This window comes from Stegodyphus dumicola, chromosome 1 (assembly GCF_044657685.1).
Source record: "Stegodyphus dumicola isolate Sdum_Otavi_A_Nest chromosome 1, ASM4465768v1".
Classification (NCBI taxonomy): domain Eukaryota; kingdom Metazoa; phylum Arthropoda; class Arachnida; order Araneae; family Eresidae; genus Stegodyphus; species Stegodyphus dumicola.
Window position 1 is genome coordinate 165,960,928 of NC_140768.1, and position 22,828 is coordinate 165,983,755.

The window sequence follows — 22,828 nt, forward strand, 5'->3', positions numbered from 1 at the left end:
TTTTATAAAGACGCAGATTAATGCATTACTGAAAAAGAAGAAAAAAATCAGGTGGACTAGTGAAAATATTTCACGTAGCATCGTCATAAGAGCTCTGTCATCTTAAAGCTAAGATTTTTGGAACGAAAAAAAATTGGAATATCTTTACCTAGTATTATCAAATTAAAGAAATGGTGTTTATTTTATTTTTAGTGTTTTCTAAATTTTAGTGTAGTCCAAGAATTCAAAGTAATGTTCTGACTCTAAAGAAGGAAAGAGGCGAATATTTGTATTCTGTAGAAAAAAATATGCGTTCTCAGTTTCGACGAAATGCATATACATTGAAAACTCTGCTATGACTCTAAACTGGACTAAGTTGGTTCTTTTCAAAATGTGCAGTTTGTTTGAATAAGAGTCTCATTTCGCCCTCTGCCTCAAATTACTGAGAAACCGCGTTTTAGATAGAGGATTTGTTTTAGAAGATGTAACTGTTTAAAATTTTGATATTATTAAAGAGGTTTTAAATAGAGATTGAGAAGAAATCAAATTGTGTCACAAACTAAAACCAAATTATTTAATGGTCAAGGGAAACGAGAGACAAAAAGTCGCTCCAGAGAAAACATTATTTTCAAAAAGTACCGCAAAAGGTATACTCTACCCCACAGGAAATCAGAAAGCATCTGACTTCTATGAGTTAATCGATAATATCTTCGGTATTATGTGTATGTGTGTATTTAATTATGGCAAAGCACACTAGGGCTATCTGCCTAAGGGGAGGGATGCCTTCGTGGAGGACTTTCTAAGGAAAACTGGCTCGTATACACGTTACACATGGGGAAAACTACGAAAACCCCCATGCAGCCAGCCCGTTCGCGGGATTCGAACCTCGGACCGAACTACCAGTGTTCAGCGACTTTACCGCTCGGCCGCTGGTGGGCCTCTTCGGTATTATGAATAGTACCAACAAGAATAACAAGTATTTAACAAACTAATTTTGTTAAGTACTTGTTAAAGTTATTCTTATTGTATCCTTTGTAACTAATTATTGATTAGATTTTGTGCTAGATTAGCATTCTAGATAAAATATAATAGTATAAAACATCAAAGTAATTGGCATAAAAAGACCTGCTTCCTTTACTCACACTCTTGAAAAATTAAATAACTGTTTTAGGTACTCTGAATAAAGCTATTTTGTCAAAATTAAGGTAACAATCTTATATACATTTATTTAATTGTAATATAGATATAAGTATAAATTACAAAATTATTTAAAAAATATCTATTATATTGAATCGGAAGAGAATTATAACAATGTAAAATTTACAATTAGGCAAAAAATCAAACGTAGGTTAGCAGAAATGTTGCCATATATGTCATATATGTTTAAACCTATGTCGATGTAAAGTTGTTTTTTGAGTAAATTTAAATAGCTGCTATTATAGTTATCTTAGAAGCAGCATAAAAATTCTCTCAGTTAGTATGCAAATAAAGAAATGATTAGAAATAAACGTGCATTAAATAAAAAAACCTGCAAATAAAAATAAAAAAAAAACACGGAACTTTATGTTAAAAGAGTAGCACATTTTATCTATTATTTTAAAATTGAGTAAGCATTATTAAATTTTTAATGGTTCAGTCTAAAATTCATAAAGCAGTAACATTGCCTTTTCCAAATTACAGCTATCTTTCACACACAGCTCATTTTAAACGCTGGTTCAAAAACGCTAATTTCCAAGCTGTGAATTATATTGGCGCGCTCAGCGTCATCATGGCTACGTCATCACTTCTCACTTTCTGCTTCAGGGGAAAAAGCTCTATGAGCTAGCCCTTCTCTTCTAAGTCCTGATTCATTGTGACCAGTATGCAGTGTCAAGTTTGTTCAACTCTCCAATGTTTCTGTAGCAAAAACAGATCGCTGTTTACATGGGGAGAAGAATAGCAGCACAAAATTACAGAAGAATTTCTCAAAAACATATTTTCTCCAAAATCAGCAATGAGTTCGCGAATGATCTTTAAAATTACCAATGAACTTACATTTCAACAGAGGTGCATATGATTATAATGTACCATGATTCCAAATGAAGGATATATATGTTATAATAATAATAACAATAATAAAAATGCACCCACAAAAAATTCCAGAACAAAAATTCAAAGAACTTTACAAGAAATTCAATGGTACTGAACTCTCTTTAAGATTACCATTCATGGTACTGGTGGCTATCTTAGAAAAATGATGTTCAGTACTGATATATGTTCATGTTCTTAAAAATAAGTAATCACTTATAGAGATGATTGCCAAAAGAAGGTTCATTCTTTTGCTTTTAATACTTTATTAAAATAAAATAAAAATAAATTTTTTATTATTTTTAATATATTAATTATATCTGATATTCTTTTATAAACACCAGCAAACTAATAGAATTAAATACTGTTGCAAAGATATCCACCTAAATAAATAGAAAAACAAGTAAGTGGCCTGCCTGTCACTTTTCCCACAGTAGTATGTTTTTCATTTCAGTCACTTATCAAAAACATGACTTTAGGAGTCTGTATGATGATTATTTAGTTTCAAGTATCATGGTATTTCAAGGGGTTATTTCTACTATATTGTTTAAAAGTTAATAAATACACCATTACAATCTTTTATTTTCAGAATATTACAGGTGAATATTTCTTTTCATGCTATAGATAAGTCACATTTATAGTTAAAATCTGTAATTATATTACTAAAGAAATTACATAAAATGATTCAAAACACTTAGTGAAGAAAGTCTACCAGAAACAGAAGTACAAGCTGAAACTGAGTATACAATACACTGTTATCACAAAATCCTGCATTTGAATATTTACAGCAGTTAGACAATTTATATCTCAGAAGGGTCAATTTAATTGCAAATAAATGTCAATGCATGGATTTTCCCCATAATAGCATTAATTATATGCATAATTCAAATTTAATCAAAATCAAAATGATCAGATACAGCAAAATATGTGGAACTAAACAAACATTTCATTTTCATAGCAATGATGAATCTTTTAAAAAGTTTTGAAATTTTTTTGCATAGATATTTACTATATTTTCATATTTTGTTACAGTCAAATGAATTGCACGCAATGAATTGGAAGTTGATCTGTCAGCACTATCCTTATCTTCAGGGCAGATGTTTTTATTTTATTTGGCTTATAATTCCTTACTAAATGTAGTATTTCATCTTGATGTACTCAGTCTTTGATATGATTTAAATCAAATTCCTCGTCATTATAATTCGCTTCCGATAGTGAAGAAAGTGACACAGAGGTTATTGAAAACGAAAAAATTTCGATTGACAAATTAGTCAGTATTCTCGACACAGCAATTATAAGACTTGAACGGCGGAACTTTGTAACTGAACAAGAAATTATATCTGTTTATAGAATTAAAGAGAAAGTATTCTCACATAAAACGAAGCAACTTAAACAACTTACATTGAAAGAAACATTTAATAAAATAAAGAAATAAATATTAAGCTTTTTTTTTGTAAATTTTGATACCCTTTAGATCATAATTGTTCTTTATTTCATAAATTACGGTTTCATATTTTTAATTTTATAATTTCTACATGCCATCTTGCCAGATTTAAACAGATGATCTATAATCCGGAAAAATCAATAATCCAGAATTGCCGAAGTCCGGATTAACGACTTTTGACTGTATATACAGAAATTTCCATTTGTCTAACAACTGCAACAATTAATTTCTATTTATATACAAAAGTGCACAATTTTTTATTAGTTGCTCCCTCATTACAGATATTATATGGTAGATGATTTTAAGAAAACATAAAGGACTCTTTTATTTAAATAACCAACAGTTTTCAAATATAGCTACACTCTTTGAACATATTTCCAGATATATAAAAGCATATGGTAATTGCAAAATAAAGCAAAAACAACAAACAACTTGGTAAAGAAATAAGTCCTATAATAATAATAAGACTAGCTTGATAATAAAAAAAAATATAAGGCTGAAATATAGACCACATGTCAATACAAATTCTTAAGAAATAAGACTTTATTTAGGACAATTCTAAAAATAATAAATAATAATAATAATAATAATAATAATAATAATAAAAGGAAAAGGCTTAAATATAATTGCTTTAGCAGCATACAAGGCAATTATTAACGTTCAAGATTATAGTATACAAAAATTCACTGCCAAAAAAAAAAAGCACTAATCATTATCAAGTTAAAATGCATATTATATGCGATTAGAAATGCCACTTGTTTCCTTATGTTATATTGTAAGTACTTATAAAATTCAAACTAAATAAGATCCCTATTTTATTGCTCACTCAAAGCTATAATAAATATAAATAGCTCATGGATCCCAACTAGGATCACTTACTTGACAGACTTTTATTTAGTTGTCTGCCATCAGAACATATATTGTATACACTTGTGGTAGCAGCCACTGTTGCTTATCTTAGCTAGCTTTCTTCTAGGTTGGTTAATTGATTTTAAAAAGCATGTTAGAATTATATGCCGTTAATGAGAATTCTCTGTGAAGACCTAGGACTTCCTACGGAAAAAAATATCCTTATTTATATTACACAAGTAAAAAAACTGCAAAACCTCATGCTGCCAGCTTCCCTTTTTACTTGAATCCAGATCAAACTACCAGTATTCAGCAGTGTTATTCACTCAAGGATAGTTATCTTCTAAGCTCTAGGTTATTTAAAAATTTTTTTGAAAGATACATTCATACATCTAATACTACACCAACAATGCACGTGAAAGGCATTGCAGACGTTTCACAAAATTCATTTCTTAATTTCAGGCATTACATATACACATACGATACATTATAGTCCTGGCTCACAGTTAAAAAGATTAAAATAAATATGGGCACATCAGAAACAATACTGATGTTTCATCGAAACCAAATAATAATAAATTTTAGGATTTTTTTAACATTAGATTTTTATTTAACAAATTTGAAGCCTCCAAGGCTGCTTTTGCCTTTTGCTCAACTCATCCCCACTCTCCATATGAAAAATAAATTCATCTATAAAATCATGTTCTGTCTCATAATTAACTATATCTATCTTAACAGGGCTTTTGCATAAAAAACAAATTATAGTAAGCTATTAAAGAATGCATAATATAACATTAATACAGATTTGTAATGATCATGGTATTTCAAGGGGTGGGGGAAACATTCACATTGAATTTGAGCTTCACAAAATCCTCTCCTTCCTCAGAAACAATGGGGACATATCTACAAAAAATTAAGAAAACATAATATCTCCCTCTTACAATTTTAATACTTTAATTCAGTTTTTCTGGAATTTATTATATGAAACTGAAATTGGGAAAGACTATAAAACAAAAAAATACCACTAGATAAAGGTTTATATAGCCACACCACATAAATGAAATATTTGTACAACAAAAAAAATTTTGATTCTGATAGTGCTTTATTTTCTCATTTCAGGTAAATATACATTAGGTACAATCTATATTACAATATATGTTGAGAAAATCAGAATCATTTTGCTAATATTAATATCCCATAAAAATGATTCCTTTTCTAAAAATTTTATGTGCAAATTAACATTAAATAAAACAATTTAAAAATAATTTTGTAAGAAACAAAATTTTATCAACATCGTTACTTTAACGATGATTAGAAATAAGACAAAATTAATGATTATGCATAATGTTCTGTTTCCATTTTAAACAGACATTAAATACTTAATAAATAATAATAAAAACATGTTTATAAGTGCAAACCATGAATAGTTAACACTTTAAATAAATATAAAATTCATTTTTCATTACTTTATATTCAAAAACTATACTTTGAATGTATAAAAGATCTATTTTTTTGCCCCCCCCCACAAAAAACTCAAAATTTTAAATAAAACATTTATATAGAAAGGAAATTTAATATTAAAAATATAGAAAAAATTATAATTAATCCAGAGTAGCAGAGTTTGTGCACATTTATCTTCATTTTGGGATGAGACACACAATCAGTTATGAAATTTCGATGACAGGTATACTTCAAATATTGAAGTATTTATTTTTATTTAGCATCATAAAAACCAGTTATATCCTCCTAACTACTAATTCCAATGCAAAAAGTTTAACAAAGCTCAATTTTATTATTTTTTTTTTTTTAAATTTCAGAAATAAACTATTTATTAACAGACTATTATTACTAAGTTAAAAAGTGCACATTAAGCCATAATTTGATGATATACAGAAACTCAAATGCACATAGTAATCCCTTCCCAAAGTAATACTGAGAAAATATGCATGCAGACACAGTTCAGATTGATTTCTTAATTACTGTGTAATACTTTGATACAAAAGCATGATTTTTCACTGTTCTCTTATTCTTTAACATTAAAATTACCAAGTAGTAAAAAAATGACTGAGTTTCCACCTTACCAGACACAAACGAACATTGTTTGTTGGCAGCTCTAGGTCTTTAATATTGTATGATATTATACAGTACAAGTATAATATTTTTTTATTAGTCAATCTTTCTTAAGCACTAAATAAATGTCAGAATCCTATTTAAGACACAGACAGAAAGAATACTATAAATATATAATTTGAACTATAGTTATCTTTCCACTGCTTTTTAAAATTTTTGCTATGCTTATTATTGTTTAATTAATTAAGCAGCATCTTATTAAATTATATAAACACAGTGTTACATACAGCATTTAAATCATCTATAGTTTTACAAAAATATGGCAAATTTTAGAATACAGTATTACTTATGAATACATGATCATTATTATACTCAATAATATAAATTATTCAAAGGTGCAACATAGTGAGATTTCTGAAAATTACGAATGATACTTATCTCAGAATTAGAAGATACAGTTTGTGGCAATTTAGAATATGATAAAGCTTCAATAAAAAGCTAATGTAAATGAAAATTTTCCAGTCATAAGTCCGAGAAATAACAATAAAACACTTGAATAACAAAATAGGATACAGTGTGCTCTCAATTATCTGGGTGCAGATTATCTATGCATGATGGAGGTCACACATATGCACTCAATACTATGCATGAAAGTATGTAAAAAACAAATGTATGCAAGTCTGAGGATGCTCTAAAAACTGCTAAATTGTAGCTTCAGGTTTAGTTTCAACAATTACCTCATTAAGCTACATTTCGTAAGCATTGTTTTGGTTGATCACTGGGATCGTTTTTGTTTCATATGTATTTTCATGCATATTTTCTTCTTATTCTTTAAAAAACCAATTTAAATTTCAAAACTAAAAAATGAATAAATAGAAATAAAGCACAAGAGAGTTTTAACATTACAACAAAAACTTACATTAATCAAAAGATTTGAGCATGGCAATAAAAACATGGATAATAAAGCTTCCTGAAGAATATGGAATTGACACACAAACTGTTCATGTTTGTTTGAGACAGCAAAGATATCCTTTGAAACTCTACTGAACTTCATCAGCCAATACGGATTCAAATATAATGATAAAATAGCACTTTGGAAAATATGCAGTGAAATTTGATAAATATTTATACATTCTCAAGAATAAAATAAAATTACTAATTTTTTTTTAAAGAGAAACACATACAATATAGATGAAATTTGACAATTTGGATTATTTTTGACCTGCTTCCCTGGCATTAGTCTGGATAAACGAGACTACACTGTACTGTGAAAAAGTGGTTCAGTAGAAAAACTTTATAAATCTGAGATTCTGTCTTTTTAAAACAATTATATGATTTCATGAAAAGAAATCATGTAAAACTAGGAAAAAAAAATCACTGACATCACCAGATATTATGAAATAGAACATTTTGTGATAGTTAGTTTTCAGGCAGTGTTTTAAAGATGCAGAAATATGTTCCAAGTATATCCTTGATTAGATTCTCAACCAGGGCACAAATTCACAGGGAATGCAGTCAGTCTGACTCCACCCTCTCTTGCTGTGCAGTCAAAAAGTAATCTAAATAAATGTATATGTACTTTCTGAGTTTTGGAAAAGGTGGGAATGATCTTATAGGAATGGTTGAAGGGATACATGGGGCGAAAAAGTTGACAACTATTGTCCTAAAGGAGGTAACATTACATCTACGAGTTTATGGTAAATATTTTAATTGCAAGAGCAAAATTCGATTGATATAGCACAACTGGCCAGCATTCAGCACCAGAATATGAATTTCTCACCAACTTGTGCTTCTTATGCTAAACGTTAGCTTTATGTTTAACTATACATTCAAAGTATTGTAAACTACATTCCTCTAACCAAAGTTTAGCAACATCAAAATTTCAGAGAGACATCATTAACATCCTATTTTAAAAACTGGACCTCCCATGTAAATGTTAATCAGTGTGCCCACAGATTCTAAACATTGCTTGATTTAGTGCGAAAGTGGACGGCATATCGTAACAGAACATGTAAAAAGTAACAGACAAGGCTGTACTGGATTCTTGGTGTAAGTTGGTATCATGATAAGAATATGTACAAAGTATGACTAATAGACAATATTATAATGAAGCTCTTCAACATCATGTTTGATTACTTCATCATCCTCCATAAAAAGAATTTCTTGCTATGATGCCTTCATTCATTCATAAAAAGCAATATAGATAATTCTGAGAATATTAATTCTAACAACTTACCACTAAAGTCTCCAGGATCCAATTCCTTTTAATGGGATACAAACCATGATTGAAACACTTCTGCAGAAAATGAGAAAGACTTCACATGACTTTAAAAAGGGAAAGAAATGAAGAAAACTAGTCAATTTTCTTTTTCAGTAAGTGTTATGGATATCATAATATTGTAACAGCTGCATCACAATTCAGGATGCACATATTTCATATAGATATGTCTCTTTATCATGTAATTAGTATATAAACTGTACATCTATTCTCCAAATGCAATCTTTGATATTTTGCAAAAACACTTAATTTGCACATTGTTTATAACAAATTTATGCAGTATGATGCATCAGTATGCTCACAATACATTTCATTCAACATTTTATAGACACACAGAAAATATTTTTTACAGATATTAAAAATATAGTATGTCATTAGATTTCAGACACCAATCTAATCACAGCATTTCTTTTTAACGATAAAATGCTATATAACATTTAAAATTTCTTTTAAAAGCTGAACTTTGTTTAAAATAAAAGCTTGTTAGTAAAATACATTTCATAGAAAACAAGTTTCCTACAATTTTACAAGTATTTTAATTCAATTGGCTTCAATATACACATAACTAGATTCTTAAAATATTCACATTTGTGTAACCAGCGACCAATAAACTAATGCGAGTCCAGAGGCAAAATATTTTTTCAGGGACTACCAATATTTACTCTACTTTTTTTTGCAAAGGAAAATCTGGATAATGAAATATTGTAGAATGACTTTTTGGGCCGCCTAAAATTTAGTGAAGACCTAGGTTTTACAGTAATAAGGTCCTGTATGTAATTACAACATATACATATATAGAGAAATATGTAAATTAGCTTTATAATTTAATTTAGTAGTAGCCTTTTAATTCCTCTTTTTAGATTTGGTTATTTCCTCAGGGTTGCCACTCAAACAGGTGAACGAAATTCCCTGACTTTTCCAAGTGTGTTTTAAGAAAATTCCAGTCTATCCATGTAGTGCATGTTGGCTGTGCTGAGAGGTAATGTCTGTCTACGAGAAGAATAGTCCCTGCCACAGTGTCTGGCGGGTGGCGATCGCTACAGCATATATTTCAAATAGGGGCGAATTAAGAGTTGCTTTACAGTTATTTTGTTTTTGGTGACTGTTAGCTGAGGTAAAGAGTTTATCATTCATATTCAAGACACCCCTACGGAAATTGGCTCAAAGCTCGTTGCTACGGCAACAGATAGCTGCAGACTAACTGGCGAGAGCTTTTCTGATGATAGACAGACTGTAAATTAACTGTGATCCCACTTGAAAACACAAATGTTTGCCAATTACATATGACTTATCACCAAAGCATTAATAACTATAACAGGAGTTGTTTTCTTCACTGAAGATTGAGATTAGAATCTGCAAAATTTGGATTAAAAAAATGTCTTCCCCCCCCCCAGAAATTTTGCAGCTAAACGAAAGAAAGCTATTTAAAGATATTTTAATATAAATTCAGGTATTTTATATTTATTTAGCAGCATACATAAGCAAAAAATATGTGCATTAAATTCCGTGATGGTATGTCACCATACTGCTAGAATTAGTTTCAGAAGTATGCCAAGGAAAACTGTCTGAAATCTGAAGGAATAAGCCACATTAAATGATATGAATAACATTAAAATAAAGTTAGATATGAATAACATTAAAATAAAGTTAATTACTTAAAGATTAAAAACTGAATTACAATAATCAACAATATTTTGGCAAATATAATTCTATTAAATGGTTAGCTTGATGACTGTTTACTATTTTTTTATTCTACTGCAAAATGACAAATAGGCATTTATTAAAAAGAAAACAAAGGTTTAAAAGATTCTAACCCATTTAACTGCTCATAATAATGTCGCCAAATCCTACGTGTAACATAGGATTAAACAGACTCTATTTTGTTTTACACGAGAATGGGAAAGTATTTTCTTTTGTTCAACATGCACTGCACATGCGAATCTCTCAATTATTTAAAAAAAAAATTGATAATGTTTCTGGACTGCATCATTTCTAGATCAATCTATGTGGCATAGCTTGTGCAATTCTGATGACATAGCTGATTCGGAAACTGAAAATTTTAAGAATTGAAACCTTTCTAACCTAACCCAAATCTTCTCTCAGTAAGCTTCCAGGACTGGATAACTGCACACTGAGCTTCTGCCTCTCTTGCTGTAATGACGCTCTTACACTATGTTCTCTTTCTATCCTACTAGTATCAATAATGTAGATATTTTTGAAATAGGCCTGATTAGGGTGTCAAGTAAATTGTGGCCGCAAATGTCAATTTGAATAAAAAATGAATATTTAATCTTACTTGGCTGCCAAGTTTCCTAGTCATCACGGATTCAACATTTTAGCATTCTACGCAATCAGTACTCTTTCTCTTCAATATGGACCTACATTCTTAGTCATCTACATACTATGCCATCAAAATTTGCTACACCTTTTTCTTTTTTTCATTACATATATATATTCAATATATAAAAATTCGGACCAATTTCAAGAAAGTCAGGTGATACAGGTCTCTCTTTTTTAAGATACTCCACTACTTCTGCTGTTTGAAAAAGAAGATGCTTACGCTGCCTAACTACCTTAAAACAAACTCGCATAGTTTTTTTTTTTTTTTTTCAATAAAGTAATGTAAACCTAACACTGTCCCCCCCATTTTATTTTTGATTTTGGTGCATTTCTCCTTTTTACACAAACTCTCTTAGCTGCAGAGTTAAAATATAGCTACTCATGCTGTTAACATGAAGAAGAAACAGACATATATTTATTTACATCTACTAGAAATTCAGTTTTTTCCCCCTTGTAATGAAAACAAGAGTTTTATTTACTTATTCATATGAATTCAAGCAAACAATGTTTATATAATAATTTAACTTTTCTTAGTCAATAGATCAAGCACGTCCATAAATTCATTTCACAATGTAAAAGACAAAATTCTACATTATTTCTTCAGTTAAAATCAATTAATATTAATCTATATTAAAAAAAAGTCTACTACCGCTTCTCAAAAGGCTCATGCAAATATGGTACCTGATTGTGATTTTTTACATTTAGGAAAAGAGATATTTATATTACAGATATTTCAGCTTCCTCCACTCAAATTTTGCTATTCTATGTTATTCACTGATATTTTCTATTAAAAGAATAAGAAATACCCCCATGGGAAATAATCGTCCCCACATATTTAGAAGCAACTAATGTTGAATAAAACCCCTTCCTAGGAGAGCCTACTACAGAAATTTAAAAGAAAGAGAAACAGCCTAGTGTAATGTACTTAACTTATTGTAAAGTGATGTTTTCCAGAGATTATAATCAATTTACATGACACTACATTACATTACTATCAAAAGATACAATACACACTGTTGCACGATTTTCAAATAATTACTTCACACACATTTAAATATATTTCTTAAAATTCAATGACCAGGACTTATTAGAGAATGGCTAGTTCATAGAGCTTTTTCCCCTGAAACAGGAAGTGAGGAGTGATGACCTAGTCATGTAAACACTGACTACAAAGATGGAATTTGCAACAAGGAAATAAACGCTTTAAATTTTAAGAAACAGCCTTAGAAAACCTGCATGTGGGGGGAAAAAAGCCCTTTAATTTAGAAGAGAAAATGTTATTACTGTATGTAACATAATAGATTTTACTATATTTATAACATTTAAAAAGTTAATTTATTAATTTTAATATAATAGATAATATATAGATTATATGATATTTTAAATGTTATAAGCGTATATTTATAACGTATCAAAAGTTAACAATATTTATTTATTAATTTAAATATAACATAAAATATACTACGCTTTCTTAAAAGTTGCTGGTCCCCCCCACTGTGCATGTATTATTTAATCACGAAGAAAAGAACTATGGCATTCATTATTTTTTTCTTTATCTGCATACTAAGTGGGAGAATTTTATTACTCTTTCTAAGATAATTGTAATAAAAAAGTTTTTTAAAGTTATTAAAGTTAGGCCCCCCCCCAAAAAAACCTGAAAGATTTCACATTTTAAATTACGTCCAAAGAAGACCTTTTTTAACATTTTTTCTGTTACCTTTATCAAGTTATTTCTCCCACCTTCTTGCCATGCTTTCGTGGTATGGTGGTCTGCAAGCTGGGCACCTATTCCAGAGGTCCGTGGTTTGATTCCCGGCGAAGGCGTTACTAATTTTTCATCTCTTCTGCTTCCCAAAATTACCTAATGTCTAAATATCACATTCTTTGCATTTAAACCATAAAATTGAGTTCAACAGCAATATCGCAAAATAGTTTTAAATATCTTTAGAAATTCTGATACAGAGTCTCGCGGGCTGGAGATAAAAATGTTTTTTGTGTACAACGTTGCCATTGCTCCTGTGGCAACAACCTGCCTTTCTGTGGCAACCCTAAAGAATTCGTCTGTCACAAGGATCATGTGCCCAGATGATGCATCGTTACGTCTACATCTGCTTTTCTGTTTGATAGTTAGTTGCACTTAAGATTTTGTAGAATTAGAAATGTCGTGAAAATAAATGTTGGTGTTTTTAAAAAGTGTCGGCTCAGATTTTCGAACCTATGATTTACTTGTTAAGCAACAAATTTGGCAAGCCAGCCAGGATAAATGTCACAGGGTGACATTATCGATTTCGACACTTGATAATTTACGAAAATAAGAGAAGTTCCTAGGTGCAAACATGGATGATTTAGAAACACTAAAACAGAAGCGGAAAGCAATTAGGAGTATATTTACGAAAACAGCTAATAAGTTAGATGAACTGATACGATCAGATTCTCCGGATTTGGACGATTTAGAAATTTATTTAGATCAAATTTCAGAGAAGTATAAAACTTTACAAAATACGGATGACTCTTTTTTGGAACTTCTACAGAAAAAAGGCTGTACTGAAGAATACGAAAGAGAATTTAGTGCAGCTCAAGAATATTACGATAAATTATCTACGTTGAAAGTAAAAGCCAACAGGAAAAAGGATAAGTGTTCACAGCCTTCTACTGGGTCAACGAATAGCGGTTCTTCATCAGGAATAGTTACAGCTGCAAAACAGAAATTGCCAGAGATCGAACTGGTGAAGTTCGATGGAGACTCCCGAAAGTGGTTGACATTTTGGACGAAGTTTAGTAAAATACATGAAGATACTCGCATCGACAAGAGAGACAAGTTTCATTATCTACTACAATCTACGAAACCTAAGACTGCGCCAAGAGCAATAGTGGAGAGTTCTCCTGCTATGGAAGAAAATTACGAAAAAGCCGTGGAATATCTCAAAGAACGATTTGGAAATGAAAATGTTTTAATTCAAATTTATGTCAGAGAGCTATTAAAACTGGTAATCAATGACAAACAAAAGATAGACTTATTAACTCTTTATGACAAGTTGCAAACTCAACTACGCGCATTGGAATCACTCGGTTTAACTAAAGATAAATTTGCAGTTGTTTTATTTCCTTTAGTGGAATAAGCACTTCCTGCTGATTTAATACAAATTTGGGGAAGACAACGAGGTATGTCTCCTGAAACAACAGGTAAGAGTGATTTAGAGTCATTAATTGATTTTCTAAAAAGGGAAGTAGAAACTGAATTTAGAGTTAAACTTACCCGTGATGTTTTGGGTTCTGATAAAGTAAGTAATAAGAAAAATAAGTTTTTTGACACAAAATCTGTTGTTCCAACTGCATGTGAACTAATTAATGCAAATAGTAGTAAGTGCAATGATAATTTTCAAAAGTATAAAAAGTCTGATACTTGTATTTTTTGTGAAAAATCCCATTTGTCTGAAAGTTGTAAAGATGCATCTTTAATGAGTTTAGAATGTAAGAAGGATATTATTAAGAAAAAGAATGTTTGTTTTGTGTGCCTTAAGAAAAACCATAGAGCAAATCAGTGCACAGCTAAACATAGGTGTACCTTATGTAAAAATCGACATTTTGTGATTATGTGTCCTGATTTGCCTTCTAACAAAACAAAAAGTGTTACAAAGTTAGGGAATGAGGAAAATAAAACAGGCATTCTTAATAACTATGTTAAGGTATCAGATGTATATCTTCAAACTTTAATTGTAAAAATTCAGAATGGTTCTAAAGAAATGTTTGTACGAGCAATTTATGATAGTGGTTCTATGAAATCATATTTATGTAATGATGTTGCTCAAAGGTTAAATTGTAAGTGCATTGGTCAATCAAAAATTAAGCAATTTCTTTTTGGTGGAGTTGAGACTTCAGAAAATGTATATAAAAACGGGTTTTCATCCGCAGAGAACCCATTGGCGCTTCGGGAAAGAACCCGTTGGCGCCATTGCATTTTTACTCGCCAAGCTCGCGGTTCATCGGCGATGAGCCGAGCCGCAAATGTGATATTTAGTGCATGTAAATTCAAGTTAGCAGACAAAACAATATATTAAGCATATGGTAGTAAAAATTCACAGATAATAAGCATGTAGATGTAAAACTAACTTGTTAAGCGTGATATACGAAAATTGTATTAAATTCAAGTTAGCACAGAAAAGAATATATTAAATATAAGACAATATATAAGCATTTATAACGGAAATAAAAATTCATTTGAAAAATATAAATTAGTATTAATGTATTGAAATTAACCTGTTAAACGTGATAAACAAAAAAAATTTGTCTTAAATTCCAGTTAACACAGAAAACAATATATTCCTTACACCAGCAGTGGTTTGCTAATTTTGATGACCATGGTGATGCATCAAACTATTCTGTCATCTTAGATAATCAATAATCTTTTTTATTTCAACTTAATCATCTATTTATGTCACACTTGCCATCCTTTGAAAGGTTATTGTTAGAAAAGCATTAACAATATATTATCTTGTTAAAATTTTACGCCAGAAAATTGATTTATTCTCATAATTTTAGATGACAATAACCAATAATAAAAATAAAAGCATTACTTAATTATTTAAATTGCTGGTTCTTAAAGCTGTTAATAATTAAGAACACAATGTGAACAGCCGTGTTACAAATTAGCATTCACCCCTCCCGCCGTATTTTCTTCCTTTCATCCCGAACCGAGAACCGGCATCTATCAACGAAAATATTTCTATCTATTCGTTGTTAAAAAATTCAGAAAAAAATAATAATAAATAAGAGAAGAATAATATAAATCTGCAAATGCGAACAACGACAGCGATAATTCAACAAAATGAACCCAAGAGGAATGGTTGCAAACTTCGAACAAGCGAATAGGATAAATGCGCTGGGTTACCAGGTTTGAACTTTTATCGCCAAAGTTGGCGATGTTTACATTTACCGGGTTCTCTGCGGAAGTGCTTTCATAAAAACTATGTTACTGAAGTAAGAAATATATATAGTAAATATAAGTGTAAATTAGAGGTACTTGGTCAAAACAAAATTTGTTCTGAAATTAAACAACTCCCATCTGGTTCGTGGTTACGCGAACTTAAGTCGCATGGTATCAAATTAAGTGATTTAGAAAATGGTACATTTAAGGTAGATAAAGAGATAAAATTACTAATTGGTGCGGATTTTGCTGGTAAGTTGCTAACTGGAAAAATTGTTCCCCTTATGTGTGGCGTCAGCGCGGAGCATACGCAATTAGGCTGGACTGTTATGGGTAAATTTACTGGCACTGAGCCAACTACGATAAATACTGCATCCCTCCTAATTTCTTCTCTGTTAGTGAAGGGTCAATGTATAAGTGATCTCTGGAAGTTAGATGTTTTGGGTATTGGTGAACCTTCCGTAAGTAAAACCAAAACTCAGTTACAGGAGGATACGCAAAAATATTTTGAAGAGACTCTTACGGTAAATTCAGAGGGAAGGTACGAAGTAGCATTACCTTGGGTGTTGGATAGCTTGCTTTTACCCGAAAACAAAAGGATAGCAGAAAAATGTCTTGTAAGTACTAAAAGAAAATTAATGACTACGGGAAATTTTCACGCTTACGAAGACGTTTTCCAGAACTGGTTAGCACTCGGGATAATTGAAAAAGTACCGGATAAGAATAAATATAAGGGTGTACATTATTTACCTCATAGAACAGTTGTTAAAGAAAATAGTAGCACGAGTATAAGACCGGTGTTTAATGCAAGTTCTCATTCGCCTGGTTACCCATCATTGAAGGATTGTTTATCTACTAGACCAAATTTAATAGAAATTATACCTTCGATTCTTAATCGGTTTCGCAAGAATTACGTTGGTGTCACTTCAGATATAGAAAAAGCATTCTTGCAAATATCTATAAGGGAAAAAGATCGAAACTTTATGAGATTTATGTGGTTCAGTAGGGATAATCAAGAACAAGTTGAACTGTATCGGCATGGAAGGGTAGTTTTTGGTATTACAAGTAGTCCGTATTTATTGGCCGCTACAATACAATATCATTTGAGTGTAGTTCCCGAAAGCTTAAGTCATACAGCGGAGATTTTGAAAACATCCTTTTACGTAGATAACTGTGTGGCTAGTATGAATTCAGAAATAGAAATGAGAAAGTTTGTAAATGAATCACAAATAATTATGGCTTCAGGTCATTTTAATTTAAGATTCTGGAAATCCAATATAAGAAGTGTTGTGCCAGAGGAAGATTCCTCCACGGAAGGAGATGTGTCTGTTTTGGGCCTTGTATGGCATACAGTTACAGATACCTTATCTTGCAAAATAAGTCAAGATATAAAATTGGATGACCCAGTTACTAAAAGACTAGTTTTAGCAGTAGCTCATCAGGTGTTTGACGTTATAGGGTATACGTCTCCTGTAATGTTGATTCCAAAACTAATTTTACAGGAAACTTGGAATTTAAGGCTTAAATGGGATGATGTTCTTCCCGATGAATTAACCAAAAAGTTTAGGTTTTGGCTTAAAAAGTTGTACTTGCTATCCAATATCCAAATACCTAGATGGGTAGGTCTCAAATCTATTAATGAAGCTGTGAGTATACATCTATTTTGTGACAGTAGTAAAAGTGTGTATGGTGCATGCGTCTTTTTAAGAGTACAGACTGGCAAAAAGGTGAAGGTTAGTTTGATACATGCAAGATCGAGAGTAGCTCCTTTAAAACCTATTACGATTCCTCGATTAGAACTTCTTGCTTGTAATATTGGTTCTAGGTTATTGTCTTAAGTTATAAATGATATTGGCCTACATGAAGTTCGTATTCATTGTTGGACTGACTCCTCGACGGCTTTAAGCTGGATACGTCAAAATCAATGTTGGGGAGCATTCGTTTTTAATCGTGTACAGGAAATCAGGTCGTTGACCTCCCCCACTGTATGGCGACATGTCCCTGGTAGTCTCAATCCTGCTGACCTACTTTCTAGAGGTTGTTGTGCAGATCAATTAATAGAATGAAAATGGTAGCAGGGACCTGATTGGTTACGGGAAGATGAGGCAAATTGGCCTAAATTTAATGATGAACCAGATGAGGATTTGGTTAATTCAGAAATACGTAAGATAGTTATTGTTACGTTGGCAGAGAGTGATAATTGTATTGGATGGTACTATAAGTATTTCTCATCATTTAAGAAAATTGTAAGAATGTTATCATGGATATTCAGATTTTATAATAATGTACGTAAGAATAATAATAATAACAACCATTCTAAGGATTTGACTGTATCTGAAATAGAAAGGGGAGAAATAGCTTTAATGTTATTAATACAAAAAGAGTCGTTTAATGGTGAAACAGACGATAAGCTAAGACGACTCAGACCATTTGTCGATAGCCAGGGTCTAATAAGAGCTAAGTCTAATGTTGCTTATCGTGACGACTCTAACAGCTTTAAGTTCCCCATCATATTACCTACTGAGCATCCAGTAGTCAAATTAATATGATAAATTAAATGATATTAAGTGCACACAAAGATTTGTTGCATGCAGGTACTATATTATTAATGTCGCATTTAAGAGAAAGATACTGGATCTTAAAATCACGTAAAACTATAAGGAACTGTATAAGAAAATGTGTAACATGTCAGAGATTTAAGGCTAAAAGAGGTGAGACAGTCCCAGGCGTTTTACCAAATGATAGGGTTCGTGATTCAGCCATTTTTGAAATCGTAGGGTGTGATCTTGCCGGACCCTTTCATTTAAAGGATGGACGAAAATCGTATATTATGCTCTTCACCTTCATCGTGCTATCCATATGGAACTGGTTACCTCATTAACAACTGAATCATTTTTTCAAGCTTTAAGGCGTTTTATCGCACATCGTGGATGCCCTACCACCATATATTCCAATAATGGGAAAAATTTTGTGGGTGCAGAGAGAGTTCTGCAAACCATTGACTGGGACAGCCTCTGCTCTAAGGCTGCTGAAAAGAGAATACAATGGAAATTTAATCCTCCATCCGCCACTTGGTGGGGTGGATGGTGGAAGTGTTTAATACAAATTGTAAAACAAATATTAAGAAAAATTTTAGGTCGTGCTTCTCTTGGTTATGAAGAGTTACTCACCGTCTTGTGCGATTGTGAAAGAATTGTCAACTCAAGACCACTTACGTACGTGTCTGACGATATTGAAGATCCCTTGCCGTTAACTCCAGAAAAATTTCTGCATGAAACTCCACAGTCGGGTGTACCTAATATTGACAATGTGGACAAAGAAACATTGAGTAGAAGAGCAAAGTATCTCCAGAGAATGAGAGAATTGTTAAGAGTGAGATTTCGCTCTGAGTATCTAGGGCAGTTAAGACAGCAGTCTACCAGAAATTACAAAAATAAACCTCTCTCTGTAGGAGAAATTGTCTTGCTGGAGGATCAAAATAAAAACCGTGCATATTGGAATTTAGCACGCGTTATTCGGGTGATCCCTGGTTGAGATGGCAACATAAGAGTTGCTCTTGTAAAAAGCAATAATTCAGAGTTCTTGAGACCAATACAGAGATTGTTTAGATTGGAACTGGATAATATAATAGATAATACTCAAAATGAGCAAGTTCCTTTCACCCCCAGTAGTGGTAGAGTTGTAAAATCCCGAATAATGTAATTTATGTCTTTGAGTTATTATGATTAATTTTTGTGCTATTATTGTTGTATTATTACTCAGTATTAATTTTGTTTTCAAGTAATATGATTTAAGTATTAAGTAATTTTCTTTGTTATATAACCATCATTTATATTGATGTAAGTTTTATGTTTTGAGTGTATAGCCATTCACTCAAATGGTGGGAGAATTGTGGCGACACACTGCCTTTCTGTGGCAAATCTAAAGAATTCGTCTGTCACGAGGATCACGTGCCCAGATGATGCATTGTTACATCTACATCTGCTTTTCTGTTTGATAGTTAGTTGCACTTAAGATTTTGTAGAATTAGAAATGTCGTGAAAATAAATGTTGGTGTTTTTAAAAAGTGTCGGCTCAGATTTTCGAACCTATGATTTACTTGTTAAGCAACAGCTCCTTTAGTTTGTTAATCAAAAATTTGTTAATGTTTTACAAAATATGAAATCGAAAATGAAACAAATTCCAAATTTGGGCTTCCACATGCCATATTCACAGTAGGATTACATCATTCAAAATTCAATGGCTCTATGTACCATTGTTTTATCACAATGCAAGAAATATACATACATTTATACAGATTTTTCATTATTTAATTTTTTCAAATACAATGCATGACTCTAACATTTGGTGGCAACAGTTTGGATAGGGAATTGGACATTTATAGAGAACCAATGTAAAATCGCAAAACGAAAACAATAGTCCTTCAGGGACAAAGTCCCTTTGAACTTAAAAAATATATATATATTTTGGGGTAGTTTTGAATATGTAGGTCAATTTTTTTTTTCTTTTTTCCAATCACAAAACGAAAACGATAGTCCTTCAGAAACAAAGCCCTTTTGGATTAATAAAAAAACTTACTTTGAGGTAGTTTTGAATATGTATGTCAATTTTTTTTTCCCTGCAACTAAAAAAGATGAACTTATGTTTGACTGCCCTTGAAATCGATAGTTTTATGCAAAATTTAATCTAATTTAGAATTGCTTTTTTTTAAACATAATTTTAAATTTTACATTGATGTATTTCTCTTCAATTTGATATAATAGCAGATATTTTTAAAACAATTATCTAATTTATTCTCACATTTATACACATGCATTACATTTAAATAAATACAAGATTGTTGTCTTAAGTTTGACAAAACAACTTTGCCTCCAAGTATCTACAGGAGAATTACTTAATCTTTAAAAAGAGGGGCAAAGGGGCAAGATCTTTTTAATGCGAAATTTCTTTGACCTTTTATACGATTATAAATTACCTAAAACATTGAGCTATCTTTGTTTTTTTACAAATTATCAATGCACTGTTGTTTATTTTTACAGTTAGGGCATTCAGCAATATTGCATCATGATTTGTGAGTTCTATTTTAAAATCATTCGTATTTGATTTATTATTCCTATTGCCATTTTCATAATCAGCCTCAAAATAAATTTCCTTCAAACTTAATTCATGTAGTCTTTCAATACCACTCTGCATAAATTTCCAGGGCTCGTACACATTTCTGCACACGGAAATTAAGAATTCTACATGAGAAACACTTATCCAAAGAAAAATGGAAAACAATTGTCACAATAGGTGAAGCTTGGATGTATTTAAATGATTGTAACAAAAAAAAAAAAAAAAAAAAAAAAGAGCCATTTATTATCATAAAAGGGAAGAAAAAAATTTAAGGACATGGTTCAAAGAATCGAAAGAAAGTTTTTCTAAGGGATTCATGATTGTTGCTGGTTTTCCTTATAATGGCAAGTTAAAAATAAAGAGAGTGCAAAAAAATGTCAAGATTAACTCCAAATACTATCAGGAACATATTTTATTGCCAATTTTTTTGAATAAAATACCATCACTTTACCCACAGTGCCATCAACAGGGTTCGTACACATTTCTGGGCACGGAAATTAAGTACTTTTAAGGACCATTAATGAAAAAAATTAAGGACCTATGAGCAAATGGGAACTGAATAAGTTCAATTAAAAATATTATATCTATGCCTGAACTTCACTTTTTAATACATCCTAAAAATAAAAGAGATCCGTAAATAGGATGCATTATTATTATTAAACATAGCTAGCTTAATTAACATAATTATTAATAAGTTTGAGAATAAAAAATATTATGAAATTTATCGAGTATCATTAAATATTTTACACTTATAATAACTGGAAATATTTGATAGGAAGATAAACAACATTTTAGTTACGTTTTACTAACAGTTAGCTTTTTTATTTTAAATGTCTCATTTTGTCACATACTTGCTCAGTCTAGAGGTTTAGTAAATTGTAAGTAGATTTTATGTCAAGCAGCATAAGTTAAAATGAGCATTAAAATCATAATCAGCATGATTCATAACAAAAGACTGGCTGTTCTCACCGCTCCTGCTTGCCTAGAGAGAGCCCTGCTGATCAGAACAAACTTGAAAGAACTGATGTAGGCACAGTTAGTAAGTTTTGAAAGTTAGCTGAGCTCTGTCTGATGCAGTTAGTGTCGTAGCTTCGCGTAGAGTTCCAGGGGTTGTAACTCAGTTAATATACATTAAGGTTCTATTAAGCCACTAAAGCACTTGAGGTGATAAGTTGTTTTTCATTATTTTAAGTTTCACTAGATGCGATGAATAGATTTTGCATGCATTTTTATATTTTTGTGTTTTACCTTGTAACCACTGTAAAGGTCAATGAAAGGCAATAACTCACTTTAATATGCAAAGATAATTTTTAAGGGTAAGCACTTAGTTATAAGTAATTATATTAGGTATTAGATAACCTTAGTCATATGGATTTACATGAACACTATCAATTTAAATTTATTTTTGAATAATATTTGTTAAAATGCCCCTATTAATACCACAATCTAATAAAATTTCACATTTTAAAATACATGCAATTTATGACACTGATTTTTAAACAATGTTAGGGTAATTACACATTAAACATTTATGTTTTGTAGCAACAAAACTCAACAAAATAATTATGCGTCTTTTTAATTTGAAGCCCTGCCCAGACATTTTGGCTAATTTATATCAATTTCCTTCTCCTTAAGCATCTTTTCTAACAATTAGAAATTTGTCTCAATACGCAAAACAATGTTCTCATTATTTTCTGCCTGTTTTGTCTCCTAACTGTCAACCTCTCCACAATGTACTACCTATGAGAGTTTACTTGATTTG

The 22,828-nt window shown here is 31.0% G+C and overlaps 1 protein-coding gene across 1 annotated transcript in view; it reads right to left on the minus strand.

The window, feature by feature from the left end:
• Positions 1–2,608: 2,608 nt before the first annotated feature.
• Positions 2,609–22,828, minus strand: part of LOC118203381 (uncharacterized) — a 70,422-nt gene continuing 50,202 nt past the window's right edge. Inside the window, exons 6-7 of the transcript XR_015042878.1 lie at positions 8,646–8,734; positions 2,609–5,242 (exon numbers count right to left, since the gene is read on the minus strand). The gene's annotated coding sequence lies outside the window, so the exon portion shown is untranslated. The remainder of the gene's footprint in view (positions 5,243–8,645; positions 8,735–22,828) is intronic.